We start from the raw sequence: 16,049 nt of genomic DNA on the forward strand, positions 1-16,049 counted from the left end.
GATAAATTTGGCGACGGGGTATGGATGTAGCCAAATACCGTACAAAGGCGCAATTACGAACCCACGGTCTAAGAGGGCTACACACCTTAAATGAACTTTCGGACGCTTTCAACTATCGTTCACGACAAGGAGACGTCAACACGATTTTTGCAATGCAACGGAGTGATCCATTAGCAACATTTATGCAACAATGGTCACCAAGTGACACTTTCAACTGTTTCTGACAGTTGGAGTTGTAATGCCCGACAGTGTCGGCAAGAAATCGGTCTTCGAAAGGAGACTTGGTTGGAGCGGTCTAGGATGGAGTTTAGGAGTTTATTGCTGGTCCAAAAATTTGGCAAAAATCAAATTCTGCTCGGAGAAATTACCTAGTACCCCAAAGACCGCTGCTAACTGGAGGAACTTTGTCCGCGAAGTTTGCGCCTGATGGTATTTGCAGACTCCAACAGTTACCGGCGGCCCAGGTCTACAAGTCGATATCGATGAAACGCTAATATCTCGCTCACAAAAATCATGTAGGGAGGGTCCTTCCTCAGCAGTGGATTTTCGGACGGGTCTGCCGGGAAACTAAAGAGGTGTTCGTGTCAAATCAAAATCAGATCGTTCAGCTATAGCACCCTTTCAATGCCCAACTGTCATGCCACACGAAGGGGGCACGAGAGCTGGGATACTGCCAGGTTGCCCAAGTCTAGACAGGGAATTCGAGTGGCAGAGGTCGGGTTCGAACCACGGACCCTTCCGGTAGTAAATTCACGGTCTAACCACTTGGGTCATCCCGCCTCGAGGCGAGATGCATATTGACAACCCTACACTATCATGTGTCAACTCGGCTTATCTGAGACTGGTCCCCTACACTCACCAGTTCCCCACCCTAGATACTACTTAAACTGTGAAACTTGGTAATTTTCACACCCCGCCCACCCAGCCATTGGCCGCTCTGGTGTGAACCGCAGTTTTCGGCTTCCGCACACTTCAGATCCAAGTTTTATGTCTAACGCATGCACCGCCGTCTTTGACCAGGGCTTCGTTTTCTCCCACATCCCCTGGTGGTTTGTTTATCCTTCTCTTATGCTCACCAATCCTGATGTGCAGTTCCCTGGCTGTGTGTCCTCGCCAAACAGTTGTTTCAAATGTTGTATTTATTTTTATACACAGTCTCTAATCCTTCCACATCAAAACTGGAACTCTACTCGAATATTGGATATGTTCAGCAGTCTTCCAGTAACTTCTGATGTTCCCATTTATAGGAAATGACTAGTGTGTCAATCCATTCCTCCTGGGTCTTGATACCGGAGCCAATATCCCCCTTCATTGCCGAATTTGAGCATGTTCTTCCCAATCTCACGTTGTTCTCGAAAATACACGAACCGGTGGCAGTAAATATGGGGACATTACGTAAAATATGAATAGATTAAGCGCTGCCGAGGTCAAGAGTTAGGTGAGGCAGCAAGGAGGAAGTAACGTGATCCCATTACTGATGGAAAGAGAGAGATTTTCTGAGCAACCGTCTTCAAGTTCCAAAGTTCCCCATAGGGCACACGTAGGTCTTACGATCCCGAATCGGGTTCGAAAATCTGCAGTACTCAATTTTCTATGTTAGTGGCGTCAAGATGTGTGCAAGTGTAATGCGAAGGCCCGCACACCAGACAACGTCTAGCAGAATGTTGGCTCAGCACTGTAGTTTGTGCTCATCTCTTATGGAACTAGCCTCGCCTTTCTGATTGGCGGTGCGATCACACAGGAATCATGACTGAACTGGTCAGCAGGGCAAGAACACGTATGAACAAGTAAGTCACACACAGACAGAGAAAAATGCACATGCTAATGCACTGGTGTCCGACGGGGCGGCCTTTGCAGCAAGGCGAATGACAGGTAGGGATGAGCAAAACATCTGGTGGGGAATTATCATGATGTCTGGTTGGATTCAATACCCGTCATGTTTTAGCCGTTCAGTTCGAAAGATGAACCATCGAGATCAGCTGATCACTAGCTGAAATGAATAAGTAAACAAACCGCGCGTGGATCACGGCTTAGACAACAGGAAAACAGTGTCTACCGAGGTTTAAACTTCAGATGCGGATGGATTGCAGTCAAAATGAATGCGCCAAAACTCTCCCATGTATCAATCAGTCAATCAATCAATGAATCAATGGTATACCATCCATTCGACTCTGCAATAACAAACACGTTCAGATATAAAACAGTCCTCATAAGGTTGCATAAAACGTGATAAAAGATAGATATCGTTGGGTTTTAGGTGAGTCTCCGCGAAGACCAGATTTTGTCGAAACACAGGTTCACATACGGCATCGGAGCAAGTATCGAAGGTAGGGAAACCGAAAGTCAAAGTCATCGATTGCATAAGACAGCTCAGGAACTATAACACTGAATTCCAGTGGATTAGGTCATATCGTTAGGGTACTCTTGCTATGAGGAAATTGCGAGTGTCGTACAAGGCGGTACATTCATGTGAAGCAAATAGTTGTTACGCGATGGGTGGGTAATTTACTGCTGAATGAATCTGTTACCCAATAAAACGACAGGATAGTGAAGAACAATCTAAATGTAGGTTAAACTTTCACTCACTTCTTTGGTTGTGTTCATCAGTCCACTCCGACTAATTAAACAAACCCACCCGCTGAGTACAATGTACCGAACCTTTGCGAGTCTACTGTGTCATCCAGCAGTTACATGACAGGACTTATGATGGACCATAAAGTTGTCGCCATGATAACGGTAGCCGTTGTCACTCACCTCGACTGCTTATCGTAACTGCTGGGTCCGTGTCTATGTGCGACGCTGATTATGAGGCCTCAGCTATGCACAGTTACATAATTCAATGATCAACGACGGCCCCTTATACTCATAGCTCTACGCGTTGTCGCTCATCTCGAATACTTATTGTAACTGCTAGACCCGCGTCTACGTCCGACGCTGAGTATGAGGACTCACCTGTGCGTTGGTGGAGTAGCAGTAACACGCTCGCCTCGCATGTCAGATGACCGGGGTTCGAATGTGGCGAGATGACCCAAGTGGTTAGAGCGTGAATTCTCCGACCGCACGGTTGATTGTTCAAACCCGAGATCTGCCTCCCGACTCCCCTGTCTAGGCTTGGGCAACCTGGCAGTATCCCAGCCCTCGTGCTTCCTTCAGGTGACATGGCAGCTAGGCACCAGAACGGTATTACAGCTGAACGGTTTTATTTACTTATGCACAGTAACATAATCCAGTGACCAAAGTCGGTCTTCCATACCCATAACCATGCACGAGACACCTTGTGTCGATAATTTCGCTCTTTTTGAAACGATGACCTTTTATCATTGGCCGTTGAGGGTCATTTTTTCCAACTCAGGCCACTTTCCCAGCAAGATTTGTTAGAGCTTATCCCGGAACAATGTATTCCAATAAACAGGAGTTTTCCGAGTGAAATAATCATTACTATGCCAAGTCTTGGTCGTAAACATGTTGACATGATCTCTCCACTAGATGCAAGGCGTTCGTACCTATTCAGGAAGCGCGCAACCTTGAATAGGCTCGATTCCAGCTAGAATGTGAAGTATCCGAAGGTTGGCATAAGTTACCGGTGACCTTGGTAGCACATTTTAACAATACTGATGAACTAGCTACAGTGGATGTCAATATACTATGCAAAAACGGTAATCTCAGTTGGGCCGGTCCTGGATTACCTGAGCTAACAACAACATTGTGCACTCTGAAAGTGCTTTAGGTCATTATCGGACAGCCATCCAGTTTAACATTGCAAGCAAAATTGTCCTTAAAACATGGGAATTCCTAATCACAAGCTAGAGGTGCGCATTTTAAGCTGACTATCTGGTTTCCTCACAAACCAGAATATGCAACAAATCGCCAAGTGAAATAGCAGAAATAATCGATGATGGGTGGGCTCAACTATACTTTTTAATGACCGGGAGGTGTTTGTCATCTGTTGTGAAACACCGGAGAAGCTAATATTTGACAATCCTGGGGTTCTGCCAGGCGGGCTCTTTTGTGGAAAGCCCTTTGCGTCTTTTGCTGTCCAGATTGATAAATTTTACCATTCATTGGTAAATCGGTGAAAATGTTAGGTGAGTCATCTTGTCTACCTTCTTTCAATGCCCACCCCCGAACCAGGCCTACTCTCTACTAAGATCACCCCGGTTATCAGTGAAATCCAATACCACGGAAAATATGAGATCGTTGCATTTGAGAACCCACCATTTTTATGTGTTTGAGAATGATGAATCCGGTATTTATAAAATGCTCAGCTGTTAAGACAATCAATTTTTCTAGCCCGAAACTAGTTTTTAAAGAAAAGATAATTGAATGGAGGAAACTACTCACAAGGTTACTGAAAACTCTTCGACAGCCCACGACAGGTTCCGCCCTTCTTGGGGCTCATTAGGTAGACGCAGTCCCCGAGGTTTCGTCAAACTTATGTTCTACTTGAACCCAAATTGGACTGTTTTCGAGAGTTACACTCATTTGCAAATCAAGTTGGTTTTCACGAGAGACTCAACTGAATCTCTCATTTATGATATGAGATTAATCATGATGGAGGTTCATCATGTATGCTTTTTTTTAAATTCAATACACAGTTATCAATGCCTTCCATTTTTCAGTTCCTTTTATGATGGGTGGACTGCAGTATCACCATACCAATGACTGGGCTGTCGTTTTTAAACATCACTGGGAATGAAATCGCTCCGATATCTTTATTGGCAAACTTTGTACTAGAATAAGACAAAACTCAGTACACATTTCTTGGTACGAAGGGCATTTTTACCTGCGTGATAAGTGGAGTGGGCTTTATCGGGGATAGAACGTTTTCTCTCAGGTGGATTTGAATTCAACCTGTATCGCACCGCACCACAATAAATTAGTATAATTTGCTCGTTTTTGGAAGGCCGCTGTAGATTGTCCGTACATTGTTATACTCCAGATGTTGTAAAACAAACTTATATATTTGCCAGCCGACTTCATGTCCGCTGGCCAAGATTTATTGCATGGTTTCTAAACTATATCTGTTCAACTGCATTACTTGGTTGGCAATAAGATCGAGGCCCATAACCCAATTCAACAACTTTGAACGTATATATATTTGTAATGCACTACACGTAAGGTTGCTGAAATCCGTTGACAGCCCATGACCGGTTTCGCCCATTTTGGAGCTCATCAGGTAGGCGCAGTCCCCGGGTTTCCGTCAACCCTTTCCGTTCTACTTGGAACCAAATTGCACAAAATGAGCGAATATACAGTCATTTGCAAACGAATTTGGTTTTGTGAGAAACTCCACTGGAACCCAGCTGAATCGTCCGTTTGTGATGTTTCCAGGCGATTGAATATGCTGCACCAGGCCGCTTCATGTTTCAGTCGTTACGATATTCAAGATATCGCGATACATGTTACAGTTTAGTGCGCAACCCAAAATGTCGCGTTTACAAAGTCTCTTTATGTTGTCTAATGACAGATTGGAACAGAAATGAATTACATCACTGGTAAAAGGATTTGATGTTCGTTTATTTAGTGAGGTAGACACTCGGTGCCAAAAAAACAAGGTAACCCAGAAGCTAGGCATCTTCTCCTGATCTCTACCTGAAGGATAATCTGTACCTCAGAGATATTCGAGCCGACCTAGCAGGAGTATCATTCTCAGTCAGTTCCGAGCAGGTTTGTTCATAGTTGGCGAGTCACTTCATTCGAGTGGCAGTCGCTAGCTTTTTGGGAGGACCAGTCCATATTCCCGAGCATAAATTGAGGTTATCTACTGCAAGCACCAAGAGCAACCCTATTATGTCCACAGCTCTGCTCACAACTTCTACACGTTCAAATTTTCTTTCGATCTGAAAATTTCCTAACATCAAATTAGTCATCTCGAACAGCAAGCGAGCATCTGCATTTTCGGTGTCACAGACCTCCGGTTTTATTGCTTTCGCGAGCCAAAAATGATTCAGTCATTTAACTTGTCACGGTACTGTTGAGTAAGTACCATCTCTGGGGCACTGAACAAAAACCGCACACTTCCCAGTAGAATCCGGAATATTTTGAACTCGTCTACAAAGGCCATATTTTCATTTTAAAACGTGACTCAAATTCTGTCGGATAATGTTTTGTCTTAGCGAAATACTCTCATTTGCAAACTAATTTGGTTTTTTGAGAGACTCACCTGGAACCCAGCTGAGTCTCTCGTTTGTGACGTTTCTAGGCAACTGAATGTGCTGCACCAGGCCGCTTCATGTTTAAGTCGCTCCGATATTCAATATACCGCGATAATGTATATTCGTAATCCACTGGAGGACTGCGCCTACCGGATGAGCCCCAAGAAGGGCGAAACCGGTCGTGGGCTGTCACAGATTTTCCGGCAACCTTATGAGTAGCGTATTACAAAATTTTGCATTGTTCACTGCTACCAGTGGCTCGAATATCAGAAGTATATCTAGCTTTTGAAAAATTGACCTGATAAGTAGCAAACCAACTGACTGGTTGAGATTTTCTCAGCAGTACTATATTCATGGACCTTTCACCGTACATTTCATGGCTTTGCTGATTTTGCGATGAAAAACTCAGGTGGAAGGAGAACCCTAAACGTTTTGCCCACTGACTTATTCTATCATTGGACTGAATGGTCTTTACATTAACTTCTAATATAAAATCATCGTTCTTCATTGTACGCAATCAGACAGGTGCCATTTTCCCGTTCTGAGATGGGTAATCTTGAAGTAGTTAACGTCAAACCGGTGAGGACAAAGCGTTGCTATTAAGTGTTACTCGCTGGTATCCTCTGAAGGCGTCGTTATTGTGGAGACTGTCCACTGGTATACTTAAAAGGGATAAAATTGCCAGATTACAGCGGACTTGATGACATGCTGTAACATCCATTCGGTCCCTAGCTGCCATGCAACAAAGTGGAAGCACGAGAGGTCGGATCCTGATAGGTGGCTCAATCCTAGACAGAAACAGTCGAGATGCCGAAGTTAGGTTCTCATTTCGGATATTATGGTTACTCAGTACGCAGCTGAATCTGCCCAAACTAACCCAGTTACCTACTGCAAAATGTCGCTTGCCATCCGAATACATGAACCCTCTCTCACCTACTAGTCACAAGCCATATAAACGAACCTCAGTTGTGCTAATGTCATCCATCATCATCATCATCATCATCATCATCATCATCATCATCATCATCATCAGCATCATCATCCACAGCATGACATCGGTGTTCAACACCGACGTTTCGCTGCCGTACAACCATGATTCATCTGGAAGCCTTGTTGCAAAGAAAAGAGTAAAGGTGGACGGGGAAGAGACTTAGTGCTAGCTTCACACAATCATTCCGAGGTGCCTACACCTCCAGACATTCACTCAGACAATCTGGATAGAAACTGACAACAAGAACGCCACTGACATTGGTTGGCAGCCACATCTTGTTGTGTCTCCAACCAGGCACAGTGGGGATCACGTGGTCCCCATCCTGGAAGGCGAATAGCACCGACAGCACCCAAGCGTTTCGTGATCCCCTTCATACTCCTCTGCCAAGTCAAGGGTTGGCCACCTCTCTGCTTCCGCGACTCTGAGTTGGGCATGGAAAATAGCACTGTCTTCGGCAAACGATGGTTCGGAATACCCAATACATGTCCCAATTAACTCAACTTCTGGTGCTGGACACATTCTTCAATGGAAATACCCGTTGCACAACCGAAAACGCGCTTCCCAATTGCCTCATTACGGATTTGCCGACAGCAACCCACACGAGCTATGTCACACACACGAGCCAATGTCATCTGTGTGATAGGTGTGCCATTGGTGTGATATTCTTATTTTTTCAGATCGGAAATAGGCTACTAGGTAGGTCAGGCTTCACCTGCATCCGGACAACATTTGTGTGTACGATTAGCCTTGTTGAAGGTGATAGGTGAAGAGATGACCCAATTTACTCCCTGAAGAGAAATCCATGGAGGCTCGGAATTTGGTGAAAGTTGTGTGCAAACAGACATCATCAAGGATGCTCATTAGGGTTACACTTCCTGTCCGACAAGGATATATCCAGAAAATACCGGAATGTTGTCGTCGAAAGGGGGTTCACATTTCTAGACATAATACACTACTAATAAGGTTGCTGAAAATTCTTCGACAACCCACGACCGGCTTCGCTCTTCCTGTATCTCATTAAGTAGGCTCAGGCCCCGAATTCCCGTCAATCTTATGTTCTACCTGAGACAAAATTGCACAAAATTAGCGAAATATACTCATTTGTAAAGAAATTTTTTTCAAGAAGCTGGCCTATAACCCAGCTGAAAATCTCATTTGGGATGTATGAAGACATTATAAACGAGGGTTTCACATCTATTTCGCTGACGGAAATTTCAGTCAACAGAAATTCAGTCCTGATGAAGACAACTTTTATGTCCTGGACTTTATTTGAGCGTGGGAGCCAACTGTACATTGCTAGCGAAGGCAACACCATCTTCAGTGGGGACTTCGGCCGTTTTCACAAGTATTACGGAGCAGCAGTGATCTGGGACCGTTTCAAAAATAAACTAAATTCACAATCCGCTGGATGTAACAGAACAATAAAAGGTGCTGTGATCATTGTTTTGTTTCTCACAGGTCAGGATGGGTCAGTTATTATGCATGGGGTTTCATGCAAATGAATCCGGTAGCATGCATACCAAGCTGCATATTCGTGGTTGGTTTTACATTCAGTGCAGTATCACCTTATCATCTATTTGTGTTAACCACGCGAGAGAGAGAGAGAGAGAGAGGAAAAAGATACACGGTCACCCAAAAGAGGTTCTACAATTTACATGTGGTCATCACTGATTCACTTGCCCAGGAAGGTGTGGATATGACCTTGACCGTATTTGGTTAGTGCCGGCCAGTACGCCACTAGTCAAACAACCGGTATTCTTTACGATGGTTGCATGGTGTATGCAGTTAGTTGTCTCTCACATTTTGCCTGGAGTTCTCGCCTTCGGAACACTGATGGGGAAACTACAGTGGTCATTTCCATAGAAATGTCCAAAGTGGTGTTTCTATATTTGTACTCTCCTAGAAGTTTCAGGCAGGTTTATCAAGAAAGCCCTCATGGATTGTTATTTTGAGTGCAGTCTTGTGCGCTACACGAAGTTTACTTCACCAGGTATGCGGCTCGCCCTCCGTAGACGATTTCACATGACATCCCACACAAGTTGACGGATTCCTCTTCCCAGTGGACTTCAGTTTCACTAGCTCCGCTCTGTATATATTGTTCAGGTCACTAAGTGTGTAAGCCTCATTTGGTAATGGACGGTCTTTCGAAAGTTCGTCTCATTACAACGGAGTGAGCCGCTAGTCAGTCCGTGGGTTTGATAATTCACATTTCGAAGAAAACATTCTTGATGAGCAGTAATGTGCGTGCTTGATGAAAGTGCGCTGCAATTCCATGTTCAAAAACGCTTAGTCGAAAATCGGATGAGGGACGTAGAGACAAATACTCATACATGTCTCTCTACTGGAATCAGGGTGTCTTAGCAACGTGGTTACTATTTTGAAAGCTAAAGTTACGCAGAACTTCCTGATATCCTGCACTGCCTATAGTTGACCCCCATCTGCCCGTTTCTTGTTGCATCCATGATACTGAGAAGCTGTCCATCTAAGCTCATTTGACAACACTTTCAGCAGTTTGCATCACCTCAGTTAGATGACGGCCACATGCAACTGATCAGCTTTCTTGACCTAATGTACGGAGGCCAGTCGTCCCTAATAACCGAACACCGCATCATTTGGACGGATTTGTCACGCGCAGGACGCGGGCCAAACGAAGGCATGCCCTGATTGGTCAGAATGCCAGCCAATCAGAGTCGAGCAACTTTGACTCGACACTTCTCGTCCCCTCACGGAGATTCTGGCACGACCTTGTGGGACACTCTATGACTACCCTATAAATACAGTTGTGATAATTTTCCTTTGCCTCCATAAAGAGCTGTGTAGAGCTACCTTGCCTTTTGATACACCATAGTGAGTGGAGCAGGAAGCCAAGGGACCGACACAGAGTTGCACGATCGTCCATCAAGACACAACACCTAAGTAGATCAATTATAAACGTACTTCGAATAATCAGTCTGAAACTGTCAGAATTTAGTGAGGTCATGCTGAACGACCGGCATCGACTGAGTCTACACGTACCGGAAACTTAGAATTCGTCATTTTCTCGACCGAAGGTAGAACAAGTGACCTTAGTGGTTGGTTCCTTCCTTTATTACACAGAAAACTGATTGATTCTGGCATATGGCTGGTGGAATAAAAGCTAAATACTGACACCCCGCAAACTGTCATCGTATGGGCTTGTGGTGCTCTTCAAATCTCTAAACGTCGGTTCATCAGTGAGTGCCTAATTTGAAATCACCTGATATCCGACTTGACCAGAGGTAGGAAAAATCAACAACAGAAATGGTGTTGTTCCTCACTTATAAAATACATGTCGGTTTAACGAAATACACTCATTTGCAAACTAATTTGGTTTCGTGAGACACTCACCTGAAACCCATCTCTCGTTTGTGATGTTTCCAGACAGCTGAATGTGCTGCACCAGGCCGCCATATGTTTCAATCGCTATGATATTCGAGATATCGAAATACATCTATATTCGTAATACACTACCCATAAGGTTGCTGAAGACTCTTCGACACCCCACGGCCGGTTTTGCCCTTCTTGGGCTCATCAGGTAGGCGCAGTCCCCGAGTTTCCGTCAACCATATGTTATGAAAACATTGCAAACGAGAGATTCAGCTGTGCTCAAGGTGAGCCTCTTGCAAAACCAAATTGGTTTGCAAATTTCGCTAATTTCGTGCAATTTGGTTTCAAGTAGAACCTAAGGTTGACGGAACCTCGGAGAGTGCACCTATCTGATGGGCCCCAAGAAGGGCGAAACTGGTCATGTCAGTTTACTCCATGAATTTCTATAGAATGTGTTGATTTTTCCGGAGTTTGTTTTTCTCCGTAAAAGACAAAGTTTGAGTGCTTAGCGAAAGTCATATAGGTACAGCTCATCTCCTCGAATTGACCGCCGTATCCAAGACCTGAAAAAATAGCTACTGGAATAGTGTGAAATGAAAAAAAATACTCTTACAAGGGACCGGAAGATTTCGTTGAACCTGACCTTAACACTCCTCAGAAAGGACCACCTGTTTCTAGAAATCTAAAGACGTGACCACTGCCTTCTTCGACAAGTGAATCCTATTTGACCGTTGTAAGCAAGCTATTTGAGCTCCCGTCTGATTGCTGTTAGTTACATCCAGTGACCAAAGAACTTGATAGTTGGACTTGTCATATGAAGCAATAAACTCATAGCTATGCTGTGACACGCCGAAACTCCTCAAGTCAACTCAACTGTGTGGTCATCCATTCAATAGCAGGAATTCAAGTTGATTCTGTCAAAGGAGATGGTCTATTCGTAATGCACTACTCATAAGGTTGCTGAAAATTCTTCGACAGCCCACGACTGGTTTCGCCCTTCTATGGGCTCATCAGGTAGGCGCAATCCCTGAGTTTCCGTCAATCTTATGTTCTACTTGAAACCGAATTGCACAAAGTTATCGAAATACACTCGGTTGCAAACTAATTTGTTTGGCTCATATGGAACACAGCTGAGTTTCTCGTTTTGATGTTTCCAGGCAGATAGTTTCTTTTTTCCCTCCATTTTTGAAACAGGTGTACAGATTCCTAGGACAGTTTCCGACCCGGATATCGAAAAGGCAGCCCAATCAACCATTGGGGTCTAGTTCAACCAAGTTTAGCTACTATGTGGAGCCTCCCTCAGCTGACATAAAGCAGTCAGATACTACTATTGAAAAGTTAAGTTATCGCTGGCTTGCTCAACTTCTGCTTCGTGAGCGGATTTGCGCGGACAGTTAACCACTGTCGCTGACCATCCAGTATTTGGGTGCCGAAACCCTAATATCACTAGCCTTCATTGGTTTATCTGTGGAGAAACATGAATTGAGCTTTTCTCTACAATAATCACAAAATAGATTGGTCTGATCCAATTGGATATGTTTCGTGGATGTGTTTCGTTCCCTTCAAGTGAACCTGGAGAACATGATTTGTAATCTGACTTAACAAATGGTTTACTCAGCCAAGCAGCTCAGTTTCTTGACTCAGAAGATTGTGTGATTGCCTGCTCACCGTTAAAGAATACTCGAGGGACTGGAGAGATTCTGAAAGAGCAGCTGAATTAGTACGCTAAAGTTATACAGTTACCTATGAAGTATTTGTGAGTATTTTGAGCAGGCGTGGACTCGAACGTGAATAACCTTGATAAATCTAAATGGATTATTCTACCCCAAAATACTACTCATAACTGGAATTAGCAAAGAAGATATAATTTGTTCTTAAAGGATCAACTGCTGTTACACTCTGCACCACTAAGTCCGATTCCTGACCGCTAATTGAGGATGTTTCGCCAGTATGAGAAGCAGAACTCGACCATTTTGAGGATTCGCAGGCTCAAAAATACGAAGGCGTCAACCAGTCAAGCTGATGCCACTCAGTTGGAGATCCCCACCGGGGATTTCTAATCACTGGAACGCGTTCGTCTACACTGGTTCCAACAACGGACCGTTTCATAAAATTTGAATGATAAGGGAATTGGTTTGACAGTCACAGGTGATGCCACTCAAGTAATGAGTTGATCAAATAGATTGAAGTAAGTTTAAATAGGAAGTGTTAGAGAAAGTAAGGCCAATTCCAAAAGACAGTACATGTTTTTAAAATACGTGTTTTTGCCCCAAGTAGCTTGATATATTCAGTTCAGTAAAGCATGAATTGCACACGAACAAAACAGTCTCCTCAGTTTCAGTTGCATGGGAACCTATTCACTGGGAGGGGGCTAACAAGTTGCATGCGTCCCACGGGTGACTGCCATTGGGACGATAGCTTTACTTGATACTCTGTCCTGCAGATCATATACATTCTGTGCGCTTAACATCTGTTTTGGAGGATCGACTTAGTTGATAGCACTTGTAAAACATTTCATTCAATGTTGACCTAGAGATTCGCACGGTTACAACACAGTTAACGAGTACTAATCGACAGCATTATTTTCACACCGCCTCTCATAATTTTCTAAGCAAATGCAATTGGGCGACTCAAACAAGGTGCAGCACATCGTTTATCGGGCATCCACACACTCATCTGCCAGAGCACACAATCCTCTTTGCATATGCTTGCCATGTGAATTGCATTTCGGCTTGTGCGACCAGTTGGTTGATCACGTGCCAATCGATAAAAGAGAGTCAGCATGAGCATCTACAGGCTGCCACTAAGTGCTGGCCTAAGTAGCAACAGTCTGCTCAGCCTGTGTGAGTGGCCAAAAGGAAAAGTTTAGTTTTGCGCTCACTCATTGGTCGGATGGCTTGATTCTGGTACGAGATAACTGTAAAACACTATTTTTCCACAAACCACTTTCACAGGGTGATTTTATTGGTAAGTTCTACCCGACGCGACAAATTCTCTAACATCTACGCAGTTGCAAATTGTATGAATCATACTCATAAACTAGATTCATTCGGAAGTAACACTATAGAGTGTAGTAAATCAGGGAACCTTGAAACACCAGCTTAGTGTAACCCCGCTTTTTCCCTACACACTATAAGACATCTNGCCACTATGATTCAAAGTTGCATCAACGCGCTTTAATTTAAATCAGTGGGGTGTCAGCAGTTGAACAAGTCTTCCTTGTGAACTTTCGGACACAGATTTGATTAATCATGTGTTCTTTGTATGTTCCACCGTGCTCACTCAAACAATGTCCAATATTTTACTCCGGGTTAAGAAATCAACAAGAAAGTTAGCGAACCAAGACGCTTTTTCAATCATGCAATCAGGATGAAGGTTGAAACTCATCCTAAAAATCAAGACCAGTAAGATTCAAGTGTGTTGACGGACCGGCATTGATGTTTCTTAAGTGGACGCTGGACTACTCAAATGTATTATGAGGGCCCAGAGGAAACAACAATGTTGAATGATCCTCGTAGATCGTTTAACACAATTGATACCATTCTTTAATCGCGTGGATTTTTGAATTTCACTGATCTGCCTTCTCCCAGGGAAATATTTTGTCAAGTAACTTGGTGAAACGAAAACTTCCAGCGGACATGGCTAATTAATCCTAACCTGCAAGCTTAACCTGGGCACTGTGTTGTCTACATGTTGAACCTAAAATGCGATGTTACAAGTGAAATAAGCTGTGACAGCAGACGTGAAACAGCCGTGAATCTCGTTAATTTTTTAAGCAGAAGCCTTTCCCTTTCGTGACTACCTTCTCCAGATTTCTGCCAACTTGCACCATGAAGAGTGGAAGATACAGTGTGGTACAATCCGCAGGTTTTCGCTTTTCGATTCCCTTGCTAGTTGTAACTTGAATGTTGCAAATTAAGCCAGTATACCACCTGCATCTTTGTAACCGATGCTGGTAGTGATAGCTCTTCAAATTCATGATGTTTCCTTGCCAGCGTGTATTCGCCAAACACTCTCATTTGCATATTAAATTGTTTTTGGCGGGAAAGCGAATCTCCCGTTTATGGTTGCCTGGTCATTTCACTAAGTTGGAGGACACTGTCATATACGGGAGATTCAGCTGGACCAAGTTTAGTCCACGATCATAACCAAATTTGTAAGCAAGTTAAATTTTCGGGAGAATTCTGTCCAATTTGGGTTCACGTAGAACATGAGGTTGACGGACCTCAACGACTGCGCCTACTTGGTCAACCCCAAAAAGGCTGAAACCGATGACGAGCCAAAGATTTCCTAGCAACATTATCATTAGTGTTTTATATCCTCCCGTGTTATTTTCATAGAGGAAACTGCTCACAAGATTGTTGAAAATTCTTCGACAGCTAACGACCGGTTTCTCCCTTCTTGGGGTTCAACAGGTAGGCCCAGTCCCCGAGTTTCCGCCAACCTTATGTTTTACTTGAACCCAAATCGGACTGTTTTCGAGCTGTCGAAGAGTTTTCAGCAACCTTGTGAGTAGTTTACTTCATGAGATATACTGCGATATCTCGAATATCGTGCCAACTGAAACATGAGGTGGCCTGTGTGCAGCACATTCATTTGTAGAATATCATAAACGCGAGCTTCAGTTGAGTCCCCCGTGAAAACCAAATTGATTTGCAAATGGGTGTATTTCTCCTGTATAATGTTTTGTTTAGTAGGACTACCCATCTGAAAAGGTGTGAAAAAGGAATTCAGATTTTTCCGTTGGATTACCTCCAACAGGCCTTTTTCCCAAAGCTAACGATTCACTTCGCCCTAACGCGACCCCAGCCTAGCAGCTGGACTGGCCGCTTGTACAACCTCCTTCAGAATGACATCGACAGCCTAAGGATTTAGTTTTTTAATTCCTTTTTTCCGACAGTACGTAGGCAGTACCTCAATTTCGCCTTCTCTCAGCCTGTGCTTATTCGCAGCTGAGTTCGGTTGGCCCCCTATACTTCATCCTTTGGGAGCTGAGCTAAGTGGGAGTAATGTCATTGAAATGCTCATCCTTTGGAAGTTCTTACACCGTGCAAAACCTTTGAGGACCAAGTCGCTAGATGAAGAGGACAACACTGACAATGACGATTTATATCTTGTGGGGCAAAGCGCCGTGCTCATAAAATGAGTAATATGCGGTCGGGATTCAACAGATTGATACTAACGCACTTTGCACTGGTTGACAGAGAAAACTGAAATTCGGGTTGAACTCTAAACTGTGTACATGCTCTGTGAATACATTGCGGTTGCGCAGCACGCAGAACTTTGTTGTTCAATACAACACTTGCATCTAATATAGTGAACATTCTACAGCGCGGTAATCACGAATTCTGATTTCATCCTGCGCTAAAAAGCAGAAAAACAACGTCCATTGTGAACCCCTCCACACTACCAACGATATGTAAGTAGGCCATAGTAAGAACAAGCTCACAAGATAGCTGAAATCTGCATCTGAATAGTCGTGATCACATGATGTGCATTCCGTGAATGATGAGTGGCTGAACGGCTAAGCGTTAACGCTACTAGCCGGGAGGTCGTTG

This window comes from Opisthorchis viverrini (genome assembly GCF_000715545.1).
Source record: "Opisthorchis viverrini unplaced genomic scaffold opera_v5_21, whole genome shotgun sequence".
NCBI classification, from domain to species: domain Eukaryota; kingdom Metazoa; phylum Platyhelminthes; class Trematoda; order Opisthorchiida; family Opisthorchiidae; genus Opisthorchis; species Opisthorchis viverrini.